Raw genomic sequence first — 20,368 nt, forward strand, 5'->3', positions numbered from 1 at the left:
TTGATGCAGGAAAGAAAAAACACCAAGAAACAAAACTGGAAAGGACCAGGCTCAGTTTAGAGCAAAGGTGTCGAGGGACCTAAGTGAAGTAAGGCCTGCAGGGGCAAAGTTTGTCTTTCACATGCCTCCCTGAAGATTAGAGGGAACACTAAATAGGTTAAGGATCACAACTGGAACATGAAAGTGGACAGTGGGCACCCCCGAGCCCTGGGAGGAATACATGGAGAGAGCAGGGAAGTGCCTGTGTTCAGTCAGAGGTGGAGGCAATCTGGAATGAATGGAAAGACGAGTGGCAAAGCAGAGGAAAAGATACAGGTTTTATTGCTGTAAGCTTTGCACTTGTATTTATGTATCTTTGGGATAAATTGAACAAGTGCTGGTGTTTAAAAAAATCTGAGTCACTTTACTCAGCAGCTTTCATAGGCTTCTGAAAGAAAAGGATCTGTAGGCGCACAATGCAGTTAGACTTTTGAGGTTAGTGTAATTAACGAAAAAGAATTGCATCCTGGATTTTCATCCTTAAAATGTTAGGACAGTCTGGTTGTAACCAGAGGTGATAAGCCACAGGGGTAAACCTCAGAAATCTGCCTCACAAAGGAATTATTCCCACGATTAAATTATATGTTGTCAGATTTGGGGGCTCACATCAATCTATGATCAAATATGTATCTGCATGTCAAGCTATTCTGCTTCTGAGTGGAATTAATTAATTCCTCCTACTGCAAAAATAATTGAAATCCATGTCATACAACTAGATAGTATAAATGAGGTCATAAAAGTTTAGTAAATTTTTATGTCATTTCTGTAATCATGTTTGTGTTTGAGGTGCCAAGATCTCTTTCTTCAATATATCAGAATCTAGCAGAATAGCTGTGGTTGAGTAAGCACCTCCAACTCTATTAGCACAAAATAATTAGATCTTCTTTTGATTAATCCTTTTCAAGAGTTATTGTTGTAATTTTGTGAGATCAATTTTGAAAAGGCTTATTTCTTTGTACTGTAAGAATATCTTACTCTGCTGCTTTGGGCTTGTTCATTTAATGGTGCTCTCATTTGAACTTTAGTAAGAGTATTCCGGAACAGAGTCTGAGATTAACTGTTCTGGATTAAAATTTAAGATAAATGCAGCTGACATGACCTCAAAATAATAATCATAGTGAATGAAAAGCTTGAACAAGTATTTATATACTAGTACATTTTGAAAACAAGAGTAGAAACCAGTTATTTTATGGCAAAGCACACTTCAAATTACTCCCTGGATTAACTTCACATTAAATCCAATTTACCATGATAGAAATGCCTTTCTTTAATACCTGATCTAGGATCTACAGGAGGAAAATTATTACATTGATTTTACTTACATTTCTTCTTCATGTAAAAATACATTAACATGTATCCGACAGTGGAGTATTAGCAGTATGTTAAGATATATACTGATCTATGCAAAGTTAGAATCACATTTGTCAGACAGCGAATTTCAAAGATAATAAAAACTGAAGATTAATAGAAAAATGATACAAAATACTTATAGTCCTTTTTTCTCCAAACAGTTATGCCATGGATCCTATCTTTTTCTTTTGGGTGCACATATACCTGCTTTTTCGTAACTGTTAGCTGTTCCCACATGTCTCACTTTAATGTCATGTTATGGAGCCTTAGGCAAGTTTCTTCATAAAAATACATAAACAGTTTTGCTAGTTTAGTTACAGTATTAAATGTCAGTGTCTCTACTCTGGCTTGTTCACATTTCATTCATATTCCTTGGCTGACTATGGTAGAGGAGGGCTTTAACCTGACTTTCTTGCATATTCTCAGTTAAATCAATCAGGCATTTCCACTCAGGTTTCCTAAAAAGGAAGCAAATCCATCTTTTAACAACTGTTGCATTTGCCTTAAATGTTAAAAAGCTGGATTTAGATTTCTTCATTTCTTGATTTGATCCCCCAGCTTCATGGTGATTGCACCTTTTCTACTTCAATGTGTATTTAATTTGTTTATATATGGGAATACCTGTAACAACTTTGGCACTACAAAGTTTTTAATAAGCTGGAGTAAAGTTTCCAACTCTGTATTTACCCTCTGGTTGAGTGTTTTGCAATCCTTTTGCTTTTTGACAATTTTTTTTGGAGGTGTATTCTTGCTATGGTAAGAAATGTAGTTGTTTTTTTTATCTCCCTTTCTTTGTATGTGTATCACTGCACGAAATGGAAATCTCTGGCCAAAGTTTACACTGGAATCTCTCACACATCTTTCAGAATTACATCCTTGAATCAACTTAAAAATCGCTTAGAATCCACAAGTTCCTTTAATGTTCCTTACAATCGAATTTCTAGTTATCAATAATCATAAAATATGGCACTAAGAAAATCCCAAAAGCCACAGAAATAATGAGCTGAGATAGATATAAAATGGCTTAGAAGACTCATTTCTTAGCATGGTCGAATATAGTGTTATTGAACACTGCATAGCAGATAGCCAACCAGGGTCCTGACCTTGGTATTCAAGCCGTATAAGCACATAGACAGTCTTTAGCAGTTACTGTCATTTGCTGACCTGGCAAAGGGTGGTGGCTGCCCAAAAAGGTGATACCCGTCTGATTCAGTCATTTTCACATTATCTTTGCAGAGTGAAATTGCACTCTAACATGACTATTCTCAATCTGTAATGGCAATAAAATCTTAGAGACTTTTTATCCCAATGATCACAATCAAACAGGCTGTAAACACTCCCATTAACCCTGACCTCTTGTTTTTGCAATTTGCTTGATCAAGGCACACATGCAAAACCACATTCACCAGAACTGAACTGTTAATTAGCACTGAGCTTAGTTTTCCTTTCATCATTATTCATTCAAGAACATCCTGCATCGCATACTCAAGACATTATGTAGATATCTGCAGGTGAAAGCAATATATTGATAGGAGACTGCTGAACAAGGCACTTTCTCATTTGCATTTATTTTATGAATTTTAACTCCTCTATACTTTGCTCTAGTATTTCTGGTCTTTTTTCAGGTAAGCACTCCCTCACGATCAATGCCTGGATTGATCACTACTGTATCTAAGCTGGCTTGTTTTTTTGGGCAAACTACTGGCTTACTTGTCTGAGTAATGTTGTTTTAGATTAAAGCAAATACTTTGATTTCAAAACTGAGTATTCTAGTAAAAAATATGCTGCTGTGAATCTGAAAAGCAATGGAATAGAAAACAATGTATTGTTTGAGAATATGACAGGCAAATCGCAGAATGTAGTTACACTTTCTAACAAACTGTTTTACTGCCTATTTTGGTTTTTTTTGTACAAACAAGCTTTTCCTAAATCTTTAGTGAGTGTGTAAACAAACATTGTCTTCTAAAATTCAATCAAGAATTTACTAGTTTTCTATTTTGAAATTAAAATGTAGCCAGGTTCCTACTTGAAAGGAATGTCAAGGCTTTGCAGAGAGACTGAAGGATAGTGATTCATTCAGTAGAGCTATGAAAAATTAAGCACAATTTAGCAATTATGTTAGTCATGACCATAAGAGAGCTGAACTTTTCAGGTTAGATTTCACGTCCCTAGAGGAGTACATTTAGGGATGTTGTACTGTCATCACCTTGCAGAATTCAGATTTTAATTTCTGAGTCCTAGAAAGGCACAGACATTAAGAACAGAATTTTATGTTATTAAAAGCTGGGTTTGAAATTTTCTTATAAACCACTGCTTGCCTAGAAACCCGGTAATTTTCCAGCTGAAAGCTCCTTCTGGTATAGTATTTGTGGAGATAACAAACAGAACATTTCTAAGCAATTTCACAAGTAATTAAATATAACTGGATGAATTTAGTTAAGTGGTTCATTTTGAAATCAGTGTAGGACTTTTTAGAAAGTAATGGAGCGATGTATCATTTAGCAACTAAGAAAGATGGTAATTGTGTTGGACAGAAAGCCTGAGAATTACTTTTAGTGTTTTTTTGCTATAAGAGCATAAGAGGTGCTTTATAAGGCACAGTGCATGTACTTTGCCTTAGGAAAGGATGCTGGATCTGATGCTCTAGTTAGCAGGGGCAGTTGTACAATGGTGTAGCTCCTTAGAACTGAGTGATAATTAATTAAAGAACATTCTTTCTAAAATAAAGAAGCAAACACATCTCTTCTGTAGGAAACATGGCACATCCTGAAAAATTCTGCTGTAATCTGTTCGGGCTGAGAGATATTTTTTGTGTTATGTTTTCTTTCACCTGGAGATACAGAGATATTAAGTGAAATGTTATCTGCTGCAAAACTCTTGATGAACGAGTGTAATTTCCATGCTATTCTAATCATGAATGTTCTCTGAATATTGTCATGATCAGTTTGAGCACTAGATTCTGAATTTTCAATCTAGTCTGCTTATAATATGTGTGAAGTGTATATAAACAGGCAAATTACAGGCAAATTACAGTCAGCTACATATATGATGAGCAACAAAAGATTAAAATAATATCTTGGAAGTGAATTAGAGTTTATGTTTGCTAAATTTTCTGAGTTTTAATGAAACCAGACAAAAGTAACACTTTTGGTGATAGATTCTGGACTACACCTTCTGAGGGATGCTCCACTTCAGACCCAGAACATTGACAAATTGAAAGCTATGAAAATATTGTCACTTTTTAATGAATAGGCTGATAATCAGGTTAGTTTAGTAGCACGTTTTCAAATCAGGCAAGACAATGTGAACAGCAGTTGGGGTTAGTGTGTCTTGTCAGGATGGATGAGTTAAAGCACTTTGTGGGATGTGTAAGAAGAGAGACTCAAACTCATCAAAGTCCTGAGTGCAATAGAGAAAAACCTAGGCAGTTCTGTGGTAAGGATAGTGGCGTCTTCCATCATGGTGTCCTCTAAAGTAGAGCAAGGCTGCAGTTTGATACTTTCTGCATAATGCTTTCACAGTCGATTAGTCTGTTTTTATTAAATGTGGAAAGAATAGGGTGAACTCTTATGGGTAGCATGAATTAAGGCAAAGGAAACACCAGCAACGAAGGGACGGTCTCTAATCCAGTTTTCCTTCCCAGACCTACAAAGCCTGAATCCTGTATATTGAGGTGTCAGGCACTTTGCAGGCCGAGGAAGATGGCAGCCAGTATACCAAGCATTGACTACAAATGATTTTTTATTTTGTTTGCTACAATTCCTGTCACAACTGTTTCCAGAACCAAAACCAATATGCATATAGCCCAGATATACTATATGCTAGATAATGGGTTTAACGTTCTATTGTTCAAGAATAACTTTTTTTTGAAATATTCTTCCTGATGGGCTCCAGGGACTTATTTCTGTTTAATTCTACTCATCCTGAAGTATTCAGAGATGGAGCTATTCAAGGACAGATAGTGAATTTCAGTTTCTTACCTGACCTTAATTCAAATTTAGTTTCTCATGTAGACAAATCCTAGATCAAGCTCACATGTGTAAATAAGAATGGTCATGTTGCATTTCATCCTGTTTATGATCATTCTTTAAGACTATAGGGAAAAAGTTCACCTGCTTGATTCTTTCCTCTTTTAAACATTTATACAGCTCTCAAGTGTGTTTAAGCTTTTCTAATGTTCTACTTCTCATTACCAAGACCTGCTTTGAAGATCTGGCAATTCTTCAGCAGAACATTTATTTTTATCAATTCCAAATGCCAGAAGTTAGTTTCACACACAACATAGAGTGCTGGGTTCTAGCATCTCCTAATTTTTTCTTTTTTCTTCATTTTAATTGCAGTATTGTGATTTTAAATAAAAGCTCTATTCATATTTTTACATTGTCATATACATTACATGTACTATATCCTTTCTTCAGAACCACTGAGATGGTAATGATTTTACAGCAAAATTGTACTGTAATTACTACAGCTGTTGTGCTAAAGCATTTATGTCTTGCTCTGTCTTTTGAATGAAAAATTATTTTAGTGAGAATAGGCTTGTTGAAGCTGTTAATTATTCAGTAAAAAAGACATCTGAATTGAGGTGGCGGTATTTTTTCTATAACATTTTAGGCAGACTAAGGCAACTCTGAAATTATTTTAATATTTTATTCAATAGTTTGTAATAGTTCATAATGCAAATATTTGTATTTTTTGCATTTTGCAATTTTATCCCAACAAACAGAGATCTGTACTTTGTTCCTCAGAACTTATGATACACTTTAAAAACAAAATTCCAGATAAATTTGCTCTGTCATCCCATCTGGAAGGTGTGATTGTATATTAAAACTTTTATATTCTGGTACTTCAAGCATTTAAATTTAATTATAAGTAGGAATGTAGGACTTCTAAACCAAATGACAAGTTAGAGCTTGGATTCAAGGAGGATTATCTTGGTTGTTATGTCGGTTGTTAATGTTGACCTGTTAGGCCAGCTGAAGCAACTACCTTGATTCATCTGATTGTTTTGACAGTATCAGGTTGAAGACATATTGTTACACATGCACTTGTCCTGTCAGATATCGAGGGGGCAATAATTTCTAGAAAAAAGGGGATGGAATGGGATGCAGAGAGCTGGGGCACTGTGTCTGACCATGTTCTTAGACTGAATATGAGGGACTGCCATTTCAAAAAACTTTTCTTCTGTAATATATTTTTATATAGGTCCTTCTGTAACCTCTGTTGACTTAATATAATGTCAGTGGTAAGTTGTATGTATGTTGAGAGAAATGCAATGGAAGATGGCATACCAAGAAACCAAATGGTACTATATTTCATGCTCTGCCCATGGAAGTCAACAGGTCAGAAATAAAAATAAAATCATTTGTAAACAAGCACAGAGGACCCAGATTACTTACCAGGACCCAGATTCTACAGCTTAATGCCTCAAAAATCTGTAACTATTCGTGAAACAAATTTAAAAATTGTCAGAAGTGTTAGCTGTAAAGGTTTGGCCACATTTATATATGTTGACCTGTGGTATGCAGCAAGGAAATTCTGTCCTGGTTCTAATTTCTATCTTGGTGAAATCAAAATGTTAATTATATACAGAAGATATAGTATTTAATGTAGTTTGATTCCACAGAGAAAACACAGAACAAAGTGTCATTAATTTAATGTTAATGAAGAACATTTCCTGGGTTGTTTGCTCATATGTGACGTTATCAAGTAGAGGAAAGGATACTCGTGGTATGTGGCATAGATGAAGATTCTTTGATCATTGGCACTGTCATTCTTTTTAGTGCCGAACACTTACCAATCTTCTGTCCTTAACAATCACAGAAATTGAACCAAAAAGGCTTTCAAAAGCCTTCACAGTGACAGCAACATATTTTCTTAGCAATAGTCTAGAAAATATTTTCAGTACAAAGTTACCAGTTCTGGTTAATGGAGTCTTAAATGAAAGAACATCAGTTGACTTTTTATATGATAGCTTGTTCTTAAGGTTTCTAAAAGGACTTTCTACCTCTTTGCATGCTGTTTTCAAAGGATAAGTATCAACATTCTTCAGCCCAGATTTCCTCATCCCAAGGAATGAAAGAGAAATTCAGCATGTTAATTCAGGATGGGTATACCAATGACTTCAGGGTGAATGAGAGGAGAGACAAAAGAAAGAGTAATGAGAGATCCATTTCCAAACCCTTATTGTTCTGTGATAACTGATAAGTTCATAAGATACCACTGCATGGGAAGACACACTCTCATCTATGCGTTTCAAGAGCAGCTAAAGCAAAATGTAGTTTCTAGCAGTACTAGGCAGCAGAGGGAACATGAGAAGGAGAAGACAAACATTTTCAGACCATTAAATTTGTCTAGTTGCTGACAAGAGAGACTCTGTTTGCTGGGTTGTGTGACGAAATCAAATATTCAGTGCATCACAATCATATTAAAACAGCCTGGATCATGTGAAGGGGAGAGGGATTGTGGCGTAATACTGTCATCTGGATAAATGCCTTCTAGCAGGAACTCTTTTAAAACAGCAAACATCTTCCACAACTCTGTGACCATCCTTGGGGCAGAAGTAGGTCATGATCTTTCGTACAAGTATGGGAGATGCAGTTGTGATAATTGGGAGCTGTGAGGTAGGGCTAAGAGAGTTCCTCTGAAGTACGGGCAGTAAGATGTGCCAGTCTGTACTCTTCTGATAATTTCCAGTGACACAGCGGTTTGGATACAAGTTTCTTCCTTCAATGTAGAGCCAACGCTCAAATGTGAGTGTGAGGTGATCTATTTAGAAATATCCTAAATATCCTTCTTTTGCCATGGCATATTTTTTTTTAATAATGGAGGGGACTGCTTTGAATGATTTAAATGCTTAACTTCTGCCTTTTAGCACCTTCTTCCATCGCTGTGCTTAAAGCTGCTGTCTGCAGGAAAAAGAAAGCTTTTAAAATGCCTGTGGGGATTAAGGGCTATGTGCCTTTTCTGCGTGTTTATTGCATTAGCTCCAGCAAGTAAGACGTACTGAAAGTCTTCCATCATCTTCAAGCATGATCTTTGCAGGTGATGAGTTTACGTTTGATTTCCCAGCTTGTTGTCGATAGTGAATTTAGGTAAATTATGATGAAGACACTGAGACATACAGACTGTTCAAGTTTTTGGCAACTTCAAGATAAAATAGCTTTTGCTAGCACTCTCTATAATGTGTATACAATTCACGGTTGATAAGGTTGATCAAATCAACCTTATAGATTAAATATCAATCTTCAGACAAAAATAAATATTCAGCAAAAGCCATTAGAAGGGTAATTTACAATTTACAGATCAGTCCTATAGATTAAGCATTATTTGTCTTTGATTTCCTGATTGTGAAATGGGCATATCGGATAATGAAAATGGACATTGAGGCAATAGAAACAGTCGTAGAGTTTAGGGTAAGGAAAGACTAGTTGGTTACTTGTTGGATCTAACAGAAGACAGATAAAATATCTGAATATATGTACATAGTAAGTAATTTGAACTTTGAGGATTTTTTCATTAAGCTTCAACCTGGAAAGCAATTGAACAGAGGAATGAAATTAGCAGTGATGATGGTTCATTAGCAGAAGTGAGAGAAAAGTTTGAAAGACACTTGAAGCTTGGCTGAAATAGCCTTCATTCTGTATCTTGGATGTGCGCAAAGGAAGCTGAGAGAAATTCACATGTGTGAGAATTTGTGCTGATGGCATACATTCACTCTAATGCTGAAAGTTACTTTTGGGTAAGGATGAGTAACTGGGGGAGGCGAGAGAGACAGCAGTGAAGAGCAGCAACGACATGATCCCAGATGATCATCTCCTTTGGGTTGTCTCTCCAGAGCAGCAGGTGGTGACGATGGAGACGATGGTGAAATGTTAGAGAGCTGCAAACAGCAGACCTTTAGTGTTACTGAGGTTAAGGCACTAAGGCTTCTCAAGCACTTGCAATTTGTTTGATCAGGTTTGTTGAGAATTATGCAAAAATTCAAAAATGTTTTAGAGAGCTTGGATCAGTTTGTGGTTTCAGGTGGAAACTGTGTAAGACTCCATGGCTTTCTGTGGTTTCAGTTAGGTTATAAAGAAAACTAAGGAATTTTGACTAAATTTTGAACCTGTCACTAAATGAGACCTAAAGGATAATATTTTTACAGTATTAGAGTGCTAAATAATAAATTTTATTTATAGGATAAGTAAGGTAAAATGAATGGAAGTCTAACAGAGAATGCCTGCCTGAAGGAAAATCACTTCATCTTGCATAAATATGATCAATATTTAAACAGCCAAGGCAATTCCATCACCATGCAAATGAAGAGTTTTATCATTAAGAAAGTGTAAATTTCAGTGTGTGTTACATAGCTGCACAACTTCTATTTTAATTCTTCAACGTGAGATTGAAGTTTTGGTATATCAAAATGTTGGCTGAATTACCAGCATATTCAATATTTATTTTCTAATGACTGAATCATAATTACAGATCAGTGTGTACCACTCATATGCTTAAAATAATCATGGAATGAATGTGATTCGTGAAACCTATAGCAACCACAAGGCTTCCTGTGCATATGCTCAGACACAGCAGTGACTGAGAAGTAATGTAATAAAACACATTTGCAGCACTGAAAAGGTGATATAATCTTTCTTGCATTTCTCAGTATCAGAATTTATTGAGAAACAGCACCTCTAATTAGAAGAAATATTAGGTAACTGCATTTGAAACTGCAATTTTTATGGTTTCAGGGAAGTGAAATGCACATCAAGGTCTGAGTCCAGAGCTGTCCCTTCTAATCCTTGCTCTCCATTGATATGCTGGCCTTGCCTTGACTGGCAAAATGTCCCTGTATCAGCATGTTTTTCCCTACCATGATGTAAAGAACCTTGAAGTACAGATTAGCCATTTTGAAGCCCTGTTATCTGGCCACTTTGTAACTGCAGGCAGGAGCAGGGGAACAGGAGTGGCTACACAAAGTGGTCACTCCTGAATCTTTATTACCATATTCTGAATATTTCTCCAGTATCTCTCATCCTTTTGTATGATCAGGTCTAGTCTTTTATAGCCATGTATTACAAATATTACAACTGTATCTGGGATTTTCCTTTTTCATAGTCAGTATTTTTCTTCCATCTTGCAGAAAACACCAAAAAGGTATTATATCCTTTATCATAATAAAAGATTTCTAGTAATCTGTATATTATAATTTTTTACTTGAAAAAGTGAGAGCATGGACTTTGTGCATGGTGGATTTTTATTATTACAATTTCTTTTTTATTTCTGATCTACGTTATTTTGAAGTATTTGTTGGAGAGAATGAAGTATTTAGATAAAGATTTATTTTATACATGCATGTTCTTAATAGAAAAGTGTAAAAATCAAATGATACCAATACACTTAAAAAATAATTGGTATTTGGGAAATTTCTGTAGGCAATTTTAGAATTCAAGTGAAATAGTGATACATTTTATTTGTTGTGACTTTTCCAAGATGAAGTTTTGCCATTCCCATTTTGGATTTCTCCTAATTAAAATATTTTCCTGAATCTCAAATGTGTAGGTATGTAAAACAACTTGGATTCTGGGATTAGGCTATTTTAAATAGATGAGATGAACTTACCATTTTTAATGATTTGGAATTGCTGGATATTGGCCCTTTTTCAGAGTGTTCATGTTTGAGTGAGGATGTAATTCTGCCTTTGAAAACCAAGGAACTACTGGGTGAGCAATGCTTTCTACATGTTGTGAAAATTATTCAACTGATTATTACAAGAATCACTACAGGTAGCAAAATTGGTTTCCAGTTTTAATTCTAAATAGTTTTAGAGGAAAATTTCTCACTTCCCCAAAGTATTTAAAACCTACTGGTGTCTAAACTGTAACTAAGAATATTGTCAGAATACGGTTACCGTTCTCCTCTTTACGTTTAACTTCACATTACATATCAGCCCATTTTTAGTTTGTAATGTTCATTTAGAGGGTCAAGTCACTTGTATAATAAAGATTACAATTATCCACTTAATTTTCTTATTCAATATTAAGTAGTCCAAACAAAACATGAAACAACTGTTTACAGAAAATAACAGGTTTTTCTGTCCTTAAACTTTTCAACATGTTGTCAGTATTTGCTCATGATCTTTTCAAGGAATTAATACATTTGGCACACAGGTGGGCTTTTCTCAACCTGTTCATGGGAACATAATGATTTACAACTTATAATCGGAGTTGACTTAACCAACGTAGATAATCACAATGCCAGTTTAAAAATTATTGAATATTAGTATGAATAACTATTTCTCTGTAATTAACATTAGCATGTGTTTATTGTTTTCAAAGAGTTACCCATGTGTTCGTTGCCCATCTTCAACAGTGACTTCCATTAATTTCAAAATATAATGGGACGCAGGGCTAGTTTACACTTTACTTTTTACAGTTTATTTCACTTCCCCTTTAATAAGATCTGTGGCAAACGCCAGCTGTTTTTGTACAAAGTTTCCAAAACTGTTTTAAGTGAAGTCCAGATGTGTAAGTTAGAGAGCTGTTTCTTTGCAGTGCTCGATGGTGGGGAGACTCAGATGGCAGATAAAGGCAGTGTTTGCGAAAGCAGACACAGGGTCTTTTTCTCAGGTTCAGAAGTTAACTTCAGGCTGAATTTTTCTCTTCTGGTTCTTGAAGACTGTTAAGCTGAACCTTTATCTCTCATTTTTTCTCAGCAATCACTGGTAATTTATTTTCCCTTAGGAAAGGAAGAGGCAGTCTTTAAAATCTGAAATTGAAATTGTCCAACTCCTCTGCCTCTCTACCTTACAATCTTCCTTCTTAAGTAATCCCACCCTTGACACCTTTCTTTGTTATCTTTTTAAATCTGTGTTTAGGACAATTATTCAGTATTTTCAAACATATTTCTCTTGTTGAACTTTGCTTGATTCCATAAAAGAAAACATTTTCTCATGACGACATTGCAAAAAGTCTTTTTTAATCACTGATTCCTTATCTTCCGTTTTTTTCTGTAGTTACTGAATCGGTCGTAGGAAGCCTTCTCAAATAACCTAAAATCTATCCTCAGTTAATTTGGTACAATGCCTGAAAGTTACAATAGATTTATCAAAACTTTAATTCAAACATGGGAAAATTTTAATGAGGAAGGAGGGAACAATTAAGTAATGATTTTGATATTGTTAATCAAGAACATGCTACTTCAGCTAGCTCCTAGTAAAATCCTTGTTTTCTCCTGGTTTGCCTGCGTTGCTGGGTGGGCCTCAAAGCTTATTGCCCACAGTTGGACATAGGCATCAGCTGCACGGGAAGGTGAGAACCAGGGGAACGCTGATCCTGGTAACCTCACAGATAGCACTGTTACAGATAGGCAGCAGAGCACATTTGGATTGTCTGTTAAAACATTTAAGACCACAGCGCTGTTCATGGTGTTTACCCAATATGACAGAAGATGGTTCTCCACCCACTCTCTTTATTAATTGCAGATGTCTCTTTCTCCCTTAGAAACTGGGGATGCTAGTTTTAAAATGCATTTTTCAGTTGTCCTGAGAGAAATAATCTGTTGCTTTTTCTCTATAAATCTCTTTCTTTCATGTTGTGTCATATTAACTCTGCATACAATTTTCTCTGCCACTTAAAACAGTTCAAACAGTTCATTTTTTTATTTCACAAATAGCCCCTCCAGTTTTTTCTTGTTGCTGTCTATTATTTCTTAGTAGCACAGTTCACAGGCAAGACAATACACTTAGCTCCAATTTTAAGTAGCATTTCAGGTTTTCTAATGGTATTTCTCATGTTTGTTTTCTATTTATTACAATTAAAAGAAACAAGTAAATAAAAATCCTGCCCAATACAACTGGAGTAATAATTCTTTTTTTTACTTGTCCTTTTTACAATTTGCTTTGTCTTGTGGAATGCTGGGCTACGAGTATTTTAACACTTGTTGGTTTGTCTTATAAATGGACATATTTATTCTTTACTAAAATGTTAGTTTCATTGCTGAAATGTCAGCTCTTAAATTCTGTGGTGTTTCACTTTAATGCATAATATGTTGGATATATGCAGACCATTCATACACTGTTATAACCCACTTAATTTTGCTGCATTGGAAGTCCATTTTTCTAACTTCTGGGGTAGACCTCATGATTATCACCTGACAAGTGTCTGATCAGCTACACTACAGAGGGATTTTATTGCAGTGTCTAGCTTCCTATTGGGAAGTTGTGCCGTAGAATGAGACAGATTTTTCTTGGAAGTACACAGCAAAGGTTAGGGGCCACTGAGCACAAGTTGCCACAAAGGACATTCCAATTAGATATTGGAGAAAAATAATCCACTGTGAGGCTGGTTAAACATTGAAACTCGTTGCCCAGAGAGTTTGTGTAATCTCCATGCATTCAAAACTCGAATGGAAATGCCTCTGAGAAATTTGATCTAACTTTGCAGTTATACCTAACTTTGAGGTTGGCCCTGCTTTGAGCAAGAGCTTGGATCAGATGGAGATCCCTTCCAACCAAAAGCTGCAGACACTCTTGAGGACATCTCCACAAAGTATGGATGCATGAGATGACAAGGTCACTGTTCATCATTGAATTATAGGGATTTTGGCCTTTTGTGATTCTATAACCTCTTCAGAATCACTTTAACTTTTCCTGAGTAGCTTTTCCAAATTTCCCCATCTGTTATTGTGTTCTACATTCCTCCTAAAATACAAACTATAACTACAGGGCAAGTTACATCAGTTGGCTGCCACCTATACTGTGAGGTATTGCAAGGTCATTGTGGCTTAAAGGGTCCCCCAGGGACTCCTTTTCTCCTGCAAGCATAAGAATCATTCCACGTATCTGTTATCTAGTGTATGACCTGAGAACAGGTAGAACCACTGGAAATCACAGGACTTGAAGCCATTTTGAGCTAATATTGTTCTACCATAGCCTGCCCCTCTGCTGTGAAGTGTTGCATTTTTAAATTAATTTATGCTTCCACTTTGGAAAGTGCGATTTGGAGACCTGCTCAGTCAAACACAGAGGGAACAATGCAAGGGGTAGAACTGCCCTACGGCTATTGGCAATGGTGCTGCCAGTCTCACCTGGGCATTTTGGCGCTGGTGCTCAGGAGGGGTTGTATGTTTGTTTGTGTGCATTACTGAGGAGCAGACATCCAAGGGGAGTTACAGTGCATGTGTTGGGTACTGCAAGGTGAGTGTCTATTTATGAATTAGCTTCTTCAGTCTATAAGTGCCTCTGAAGTGGAAGGAGTTATGCACTGGAACTGCCTCCCCATGCATAAGGTTATTTCTGGGTAGGAGATGCGCTCCCACAGTATTTCATCCACCCACTTCACATCTCAAAGAAAATTTTCTAACACTAACTCTTCAATTCCATTGATATGCAATGCACTGTGTAAAATACCAAGTAAATATGGTTGCTAAGAGCCTTGTTTGTGTCATGTTCTATGCTAATTTGAATTGAATTAAGACTTTGGAGAACTGAGAAGGCTGGTCTTAAAACTCAGTTTGCTAAAATTATTCTTGCAGGCTTGGACATAATTATACTTAGGTCCAAATAAATATAAAGAGAAAACATGAAAGTGGTTTTATGATGGAACAGTACTTTCCAAGTTTGTGAGGGATTTGTTTTGAATATCACTGCATTTTTTTAATTAATACATTTTAATTAGGTCCAATAAAATATTGTACATGCCCAATAAAATAAAATATAGTATATATAAAATATTATTATGTAACGTATTATATATGTTTTTATATATGCTCTTTCACATCATAAATATGATTTTTTTCTGAAAGTAAAGTCAGCTTAGTGCTCGCTCAATTTCAATCCACTTTTTAACTAAATGCTTGTTTCACACAGTTTTTTCACATTTCATGCATATAAAAAAGTATTTCATGAAAGTTATGTTAAAATAATGATGTATCTTTAATTACAGAATCTTTGTCTTAAATGATACAAAACTATAGATTGTTTCAACTCAGAGATATAACACAGAAAGAAGGAAAATACCCATACTTCTTTAAGCATCCATTTCGTCACAGCTCTACACAGTTGCTGATAAGGTTTTCATTTCACTCCAGTGCTGTGACTACTCTATATGGTTAAGTTGAGCAGTGTCAGAAGTGTTGTCATCAGAGAGTTTAAGAAAAATCTGGTATTCAAGTAGTTTATCTGTATAAGTACGGAGGCATGCGTTGATGCATTACAAAATCCCCTTTGGGCGTATCCGTGTTTGTAATGTAAAAGAATGTTCTCAAAACTAAAAGTAAAAGCACTCTTAGGAAAATACTTGGATTTTTCTAATACCATGGGCACCACCTTTTGTCCGGTATAATGATGAATTGTCTGTAAACACAGAAGCAATGGAGCTCCAATTTAGCTCATGCTAATAAGAAATACAAATCCTACAGCAAAAGCATACTGGAGGCCTAAATAAAAATTAAAGATGTTTAAATGAAGCAAAATCAGTCTATAGTGGATATTGAAAAATTATAATCAACCTTCTAAGCACAGAAAAATTATAGTAAGACAACTTGCAAAATTTTATTTAGTATTTAAACAAAATTAGAGACAGGCACAATAGTAATGCCACAAATTAATATAAAATAGCTCTGATGGTAGTTACTGAGTCCTCTCTGACTTACTGGAATGTATATGCCATTTCTTAAGAGATCTTACAAATTTAGCAAGCTGTAGAAACATACAACTGGTCATTGTTATGTGTGTTGTAAAACCAGATTTTTATTAAAAAAGACAAAACGTGTAGTGATAGTCTCTTGCCTCTACATTGGCTATTGTGTTGCTTCCAGTATTTCAAATAGAAAATGCAGTCACTAAAATTTGTTATAAGCAACGCACTGATATTTTTATTTTGTTTTTCACAGATTAAGATGCTTGGTAAAGCAGCTGGACAAAGGTGACATTAATGTGGTGGATTTAAAAAAGAATATTGAATATGCAGCATCTGTGCTGGAGGCAGTTTATATTGATGAAACCAGGTAAGTCTGAGGGAAGAAAAAAAGGGAAGGATGGTGGGAATCACATTTTAGAAATTTGGTCTTTGTGTTCAATTGTAACTGACATGAGCTGAAGGTCTCTGCACATCAGAAGAATCCTATGTAGCTCTTAGGTCTTTTTAACCTGTCACTAGATAAGGTTAAAACAAGTAAGATTCCAAAGGTCAGATGTAACCATCATCTGGAGAATTTTCATAGTTCTTGTCTCCCTCACTTGTCAAATGTCCACAGTATAAAGTCATAAGAATTTTCTGAAGGACGGATTTTCTTTCCACTACAGGCCACATACTGATAATCATGCTGAGGTGTTCTGGTGGACAAGAAGTTCACCATGAGCCAGCAATGTGCCCTTGTGGCCAGGAAGGCCAATGTTATTCTGGGGTGCATTAGGAAGAGTGTGGCCAACAGATCAAGGGAGGTTATCCTGCCCCTCTATAACGGCCCTGGTGAGGCCGCATCTGGAGTACTGTGTCCAGTTCTGGGCCCCCCAGTTCAAGAAAGATAAGGAATTACTGGAGAGAGTCCAGCGAAGGGCTACAAAGATGATCAGAGGACTGGAGCATCTCTCTCATGAGGAGAGGCTGAGAGAGCTGGGTCTGTTCAGCTTGGAGAAGAGAGGACTGAGAGGGGATCTTATCAACACTTACAAATACCTTAGGGGTGGGTGTCAAGAGGAGGGGACCAGATTCTTCTCAGTGGTGCCCAGTGACAGGACAAGGGGCAATGGGCACAAGCTGAAACATGGGAAGTTCCATCTGAATATGAGGAGGAACTTCTTTACTTTGAGGGTGACAGAGCACTGGAACAGGCTGCCCAGGGAGGTTGTGGAGTCTCCTTCTCTGGAGATATTCCAAACCTGCCTGGATGCGACCCTGTGCAACATACTCTAGGTGAACCTGCTTTGGCAGGGGGTTGGACTAGATGATCTCCAGAGGTCCCTTCCAACCCTTAACCATTCTGTGATTCTGTGATTCTGTGACTGTATCACTGAAAAAAATGAGCTGTTGTGGAATGAAATGCTCATGGAGATGAGTCAGAATATCATAATCTGGCCTGTAAATACATAAATTCATGAAAAGCTGTGATTTATTTTATAATGTTTGATGCTTTGTTTATGATTATTGTTACTGGCAGTATTACTGGCAATCATCTTTAATGGGGGTTGACTTCAATTAAATTAGAAGTTCTAAGTATTTCGCTTCTTGAAAGAATTTTAAGATATGTACTATATTGAAGTTAACTGGCTAACTTACAGTTCTTATTTCAGTGTGCTGGCCTCTTAAATTTTTTTTCTGAGCAGAATGGTCTTGTAAAGATATCTGCCACAACTTCTTCAATACTGCTGGAGTATGCAGTGTATGTCTAATCTCAATTCCATACTACGTTTAAGAAGTCTGCCATCATACTGATTATTTCATGGACCTAACCTCTTTCTCTCTCTGTCTCCATCCCTCCCCCCTGCCCTTGAAAATCCGCATATTTGATACGTGCTTAAAGTACTGCTCTTAAGTTTTTTCTGTTTCCCTTTCTTTGATGCGTGTGATTCACACACCAGATCTTACCAGTTGGGAGTTTGGAGCATCTACTGTTGGGCAATAGAAAGCCTAGCCATTTGGAAACAGAAGAATGAAAACAAATGAAGCTGGTACCAATGGTCCGTTTTTCAGAGATTGTATTACAGACTAGGTTGGCGGGATCACTTATACTGGTGTCTCGCTCTTAGAGAGCATGCATGTTCACTTGTGTAAAAAGATGACCTGAGCAGCCTCTCGGCCACAATACAGTTCTTAGGGACACTTTCAAAAGCATTGTTAGTGATCCCAAGTTAAATACACCACTTGGAAAGCATTAGGGATCTCAGTGACTTCAAAAGGGCTCACGTGTCTTGAAGATCTTTTTAGATTCAGTTAAATTAAGCTTAACTGAGCAGACTTGGGCAAAGCATCTTGTGTGACTTCCAAGGGACCTGGGCTTTATAAGAAAACTGAATGAGTTTAAATTAAATATTTTAAAATACTGGTAGTTCATATACCACTGTTGATATATTTATATTAGGTTTTTATCAGATTTTCATAGTTGTCAGACTATTTTCTTAATCCTAGGGGCATTATGACCTCATAATGGTGACTGTTTATTTTCAAAAATTCTACTTCAGTGTATGGATAAAGCTTTTGCTCTTCCCTAGCTCAATGCACAACAACGTTTAATCTTATTTATTTATTGCATCCAGTATTTTGCAGAATAATCTGATTTTTCACTGTACTAAGTCAGAAAGGAAATACCTGAGACAGGTATCTTGTTTTGCTCTTATAGAATGACACAGGCTTTCCAATCAATCAACTTAATTCAAGTAACAATATACAGGTAAAAAAAATGTGTATCTCCTACTGTAAGAAATTGGAACTGATGACTGAAAAAAGCTCAGGCTTATAAAGAGAAAAGTGGTTTTGCTAGACTAATGCCCGAGATTTAAGTTTTAAGTAGTACAAATCGTTCCCCAGAGCTGTGGAACAGGCCAGGCTCTTCCTTGACTCTTGGCTACATTATTGAACACGCTCTGTGAGATACCTCATACTTGGATCTCTTTATTGACCTTAGCTTTGATTTTTCTTTTTGCTTTTTCCATCTCTATGCCTGTGAAGAATTGCAGAAGGTCCTTCTGCAATAGGTGTGGGAACATTGGCGGGACCCTTTTATTATGCTGTTTAATAGGATGTATACCATAACACAAAGATGAGTTAGGAGGATGCTCCTAACCAGCTCTCTGTTAGTTGCTATTCCTAATCTGACTGCAGAGATATTTAAGTGGGCTTTCTCTCAGCTGGTGTTGTAGTCTGTCTCCCAGAAATGTGGGGAAGAAGACAATATCACAGACAGAATTCAGTTTTAGGTGTCTGGTTGAAGCTGAGGCCTTCCTCTGCTTGGATACGTAAGCAATGGGTCAGTAAATTCATGAGGACAAAATCCAGGGCTCAAGCGTGGGCTTAAAATAGAAAGCATGGGTATTTTCACGTGAGTTGGAGAAACTCTGTGCTGAACCTTTGGTCCTAAGCCTACAATACTTTGTACCTTGTAGAACCAAGCATCATTAAATTTTCTGTCTTATAAGCCAGATCTCAGGAACTATTATATCCTGTAAAGCACACAACTTCTTCCTGGGACTTAGTTAATGAAAGTAATCTGCACTCAGGTGGTTTTCTCACTGCTTTACTTGGTGCATTAATTGTTATTGATCTATAGTACAGCATAATTGTTATTGCTCTATAGTACAGCAATTACTTTTATCCATACAGCAATTCATATGTAAGAAACTTACTGAAGTCATTTGAACTTTGTGATGTATAAAAGCGCATGTTCAGGCTCAGCAGGAATGGGCCATTCTGCTTATGATCTAAACTACTATTTCTAATCTACTAATGAGTTCAGTTAACTCAGTTCCAGACTCCCAACAGCAGTAGTTCTGTGCAGGACAAAAGAACCTGTATTCTTTGGTGGGAACAAGGACAAATGTAACCACACAAGCTAATTCCAGCCTACACTGCCATTTGACTCAGTGATACACTGCTGCTGTTCCTTAAGAAATAGCTTCCCAGAAGCTGAAGAGACCTTCTTTGTGTGTTTATCTTTAAATGTTTTAGTGCAGATTCAGACTACAGTCATGTTATTTAAAATGTGGTTATCATCTCTGCAGTTTGCCATGCAAAAGAGTTTACCATGAAAGTACCAGTGGTGACTATAGTCTCTCTCTGCCACACAATAAATACCTTAATTTGCAAATTGTTTTTAATGGGGAAGTGTCAAAATTTAAAACAGCACTAGACATAATATTTTCGAACTAAGAAGTGGAGGCTATATTTTTAGCATAAATTTAACACAAAGACCATCAGGTTCAAAAAATGCATCACTGACTCAGAATTTCTGAAACTGCATTAGTCCAAGGAAGAGAAACTAAAAACAAAATCGAACACTA

The 20,368-nt window shown here is 36.4% G+C and overlaps 1 protein-coding gene across 2 annotated transcripts in view; it reads left to right on the forward strand.

Moving 5' to 3' along the window:
• The window catches only part of PDE1A (phosphodiesterase 1A), a 103,449-nt gene that overhangs the window by 25,177 nt on the left and 57,904 nt on the right, over nt 1–20,368 (forward strand). For both annotated transcript variants that reach the window (XM_068407230.1, XM_068407229.1), the window contains exon 2: nt 16,267–16,380. The gene's annotated coding sequence lies outside the window, so the exon portion shown is untranslated. The remainder of the gene's footprint in view (nt 1–16,266; nt 16,381–20,368) is intronic.

Source organism: Nyctibius grandis, chromosome 9, assembly GCF_013368605.1.
Source record: "Nyctibius grandis isolate bNycGra1 chromosome 9, bNycGra1.pri, whole genome shotgun sequence".
Lineage (NCBI taxonomy): Eukaryota > Metazoa > Chordata > Aves > Nyctibiiformes > Nyctibiidae > Nyctibius > Nyctibius grandis.